The sequence below is a fragment of the Vitis vinifera genome, chromosome 16, assembly GCF_030704535.1.
Source record: "Vitis vinifera cultivar Pinot Noir 40024 chromosome 16, ASM3070453v1".
Classification (NCBI taxonomy): Eukaryota; Viridiplantae; Streptophyta; class Magnoliopsida; order Vitales; family Vitaceae; genus Vitis; species Vitis vinifera.
This window is the reverse complement of record NC_081820.1, coordinates 10,861,605-10,866,036: the sequence shown is the minus strand read 5'-3', so window position 1 is coordinate 10,866,036 and position 4,432 is coordinate 10,861,605.

Sequence of the window (4,432 nt, the reverse complement as noted above, 5' to 3'; positions counted from 1 at the left end):
ACAGTTTTTCGGGACTCGCACCGATTCTACCATTTCCGGGAACTCGGTCGGATTCTACCATTTTTCGATACTCGCAGGGATTCTACCATTTTCCGGTACTCCCAGGGACAGTTTTTCGGGACACGCACCGATTCTACCATTTCCGGGAACTCGGTCGGATTCTACCATTTTTCGATACTCGCAGGGATTCTACCATTTTCCGGTACTCACAGGGACAGTTTTTCGGGACTCGCACCGATTCTACCATTTCCGGGAACTCGGCCGGATTCTACAATTTTTCGATACTCGCACGGATTCTACCATTTTCCGGTATTCACAAGGACAGTTTTTCGGGACTCGCACCGATTCTACCATTTCCGGGAACTCGGCCGGATTCTACAATTTTTCGATACTCGCACGGATTCTACCATTTTCCTGTATTCACAAGGATTGTTTTTCCGGACTCGCACCGATTCTACCATTTCCGGGAACTCGGCCGGATTCTACCATTTTTCGATACTGGCAGGGATTCTACCATTTTCCGGTACTCACAGGGACAGTTTTTCGGGACACGCACCGATTCTACCATTTTCGGGAACTCGGCCGGATTCTACCATTTTTCGATACTCGCAGGGATTCTACCATTTTCCGGTACTCACAGGCACAGTTTTTCGGGAGTCGCACCGATTCTACCATTTTCGGGATCTCGGCCGGATTCTACCATTTTTCGATACTCGCAGGGATTCTACCATTTTTCGGTACTCCCAGGGACAGTTTTTCGGGACACGCACCGATTCTACCATTTCCGGGAACTCGGTCGGATTCTACCATTTTTCGATACTCGCAGGGATTCTACCATTTTTCGGAACTCACAGGGACAGTTTTTCGGGACTCGCACCGATTCTACCATTTCCAGGAACTCGGCCAGATTCTACAATTTTTCGATACTCGCACGGATTCTACCATTTTTCGGTATTCACTAGGACAGTTTTTCCGAACTCGCACCGATTCTACCATTTCCGGGAACTCGGCCGGATTCTACCATTTTTCGATACTCGCAGGGATTCTACCATTTTCCGGTACTCACAGGGACAGTTTTTCGGGAAGCGCACCGATTCTACCATTTTCGGGAACTAGGCCGGATTCTACCATTTTTCGATACTCGCAGGGATTCTACCATTTTCCGGTACTCCCAGGGACAGTTTTTCGGGACACGCACCGATTCTACCATTTCCGGGAACTCGGTCGGATTCTACCATTTTTCGATACTCGCAGGGATTCTACCATTTTCCGGTACTCACAGGGACAGTTTTTCGGGACTCGCACCGATTCTACCATTTCCGGGAACTCGGCCGGATTCTACAATTTTTCGATACTCGCACGGATTCTACCATTTTCCGGTATTCACAAGGACAGTTTTTCGGGACTCGCACCGATTCTACCATTTCCGGGAACTCGGCCGGATTCTACAATTTTTCGATACTCGCACGGATTCTACCATTTTCCTGTATTCACAAGGATTGTTTTTCCGGACTCGCACCGATTCTACCATTTCCGGGAACTCGGCCGGATTCTACCATTTTTCGATACTGGCAGGGATTCTACCATTTTCCGGTACTCACAGGGACAGTTTTTCGGGACACGCACCGATTCTACCATTTTCGGGAACTCTGCCGGATTCTACCATTTTTCGATACTCGCAGGGATTCTACCATTTTCCGGTACTCACAGGGACAGTTTTTCGGGACTCGCACCGATTCTACCATTTTCGGGATCTCGGCCGGATTCTACCATTTTTCGATACTGGCAGGGATTCTACCATTTTCCGGTACTCACAGGGACAGTTTTTCGGGAAGCGCACCGATTCTACCATTTTCGGGAACTCGGCCGGATTCTACCATTTTTCGATACTCGCAGGGATTCTACCATTTTCCGGTATTCACAAGGACAGTTTTTCGGGACTCGCACCGATTCTACCATTTCCGGGAACTCGGCCGGATTCTACAATTTTTCGATACTCACACGGATTCTACCATTTTCCTGTATTCACAAGGATTGTTTTTCCGGACTCGCACCGATTCTACCATTTCCGGGAACTCGGCCGGATTCTACCATTTTTCGATACTGGCAGGGATTCTACCATTTTCCGGTACTCACAGGGACAGTTTTTCGGGACACGCACCGATTCTACCATTTTCGGGAACTCTGCCGGATTCTACCATTTTTCGATACTCGCAGGGATTCTACCATTTTCCGGTACTCACAGGGACAGTTTTTCGGGACTCGCACCGATTCTACCATTTTCGGGATCTCGGCCGGATTCTACCATTTTTCGATACTCGCAGGAATTCTACCATTTTCCGGTACTCCCAGGGACAGTTTTTCGGGACACGCACCGATTCTACCATTTCCGGGAACCCGGTCGGATTCTACCATTTTTCGATACTCGCAGGGATTCTACCATTTTTCGGAACTCACAGGGACAGTTTTTCGGGACTCGCACCGATTCTACCATTTCCGAGAAATCGGCCGGATTCTACAATTTTTCGATACTCGCACGGATTCTACCATTTTCCGGTATTCACAAGGACAGTTTCTCCGGACTCGCACCGATTCTACCATTTCCGGGAACTCGGCCGGATTCTACCATTTTTCGATACTCGCAGGGATTCTACCATTTTCCGGTACTCAAAGGGACAGTTTTTCGGGAAGCGCACCGATTCTACCATTTTCGGGAACTCGGCCGGATTCTACCATTTTTCGATACTCGCAGGGATTCTACCATTTTCCGGTACTCACAGGGACAGTTTTTCGGGACTCGCACCGATTCTACCATTTCCGGGAACTCGGTCGGATTCTACCACTTTTCGATACTCGCAGGGATTCTACCATTTTCCGGTACTCCCAGGGACAGTTTTTCGGGACACGCACCGATTCTACCATTTCCGATAACTCGGTCGGATTCTACCATTTTTCGATACTCGCAGGGATTCTACCATTTTCCGGTACTCAGAGGGACAGTTTTTCGGGACTCGCACCGATTCTACCATTTCCGGGAACTCGGCCGGATTCTACAATTTTTCGATACTCGCACGGATTCTACCATTTTCCGGTATTCACAAGGACAGTTTTTCGGGACTCGCACCGATTCTACCATTTCCGGGAACTCGGCCGGATTCTACAATTTTTCGATACTCGCACGGATTCTACCATTTTCCTGTATTCACAAGGACAGTTTTTCCGGACTCGCACCGATTCTACCATTTCCGGGAACTCGGCCGGATTCTACCATTTTTCGATACTGGCAGGGATTCTACCATTTTCCGGTACTCACAGGGACAGTTTTTCGGGACACGCACCGATTCTACCATTTTCGGGAACTCGGTCGGATTCTACCATTTTTCGATACTCGCAGGGATTCTACCATTTTCCGGTATTCACAAGGACAGTTTTTCCGGACTCGCACCGATTCTACCATTTCCGGGAACTCGGCCGGATTCTACCATTTTTCGATACTCGCAGGGATTCTACCATTTTCCGGTACTCACAGGGACAGTTTTTCGGGAAGCGCACCGATTCTACCATTTTCGGGAACTCGGCCGGATTCTACCATTTTTCGATACTCGCAGGGATTCTACCATTTTCCGGTACTCACAGGGACAGTTTTTCGGGACTCGCACCGATTCTACCATTTCCGGGAACTCGGTCGGATTCTACCATTTTTCGATACTCGCAGGGATTCTACCATTTTCCGGTACTCCCAGGGACAGTTTTTCGGGACACGCACCGATTCTACCATTTCCGGGAACTCGGTCGGATTCTACCATTTTTCGATACTCGCAGGGATTCTACCATTTTCCGGTACTCACAGGGACAGTTTTTCGGGACTCGCACCGATTCTACCATTTCCGGGAACTCGGCCGGATTCTACAATTTTTCGATACTCGCACGGATTCTACCATTTTCCGGTATTCACAAGGACAGTTTTTCGGGACTCGCACCGATTCTACCATTTCCGGGAACTCGGCCGGATTCTACAATTTTTCGATACTCGCACGGATTCTACCATTTTCCTGTATTCACAAGGATTGTTTTTCCGGACTCGCACCGATTCTACCATTTCCGGGAACTCGGCCGGATTCTACCATTTTTCGATACTGGCAGGGATTCTACCATTTTCCGGTACTCACAGGGACAGTTTTTCGGGACACGCACCGATTCTACCATTTTCGGGAACTCGGCCGGATTCTACCATTTTTCGATACTCGCAGGGATTCTACCATTTTCCGGTACTCACAGGCACAGTTTTTCGGGACTCGCACCGATTCTACCATTTTCGGGATCTCGGCCGGATTCTACCATTTTTCGATACTCGCAGGGATTCTACCATTTTTCGGTACTCCCAGGGACAGTTTTTCGGGACACGCACCGATTCTACCATTTCCGGGAACTC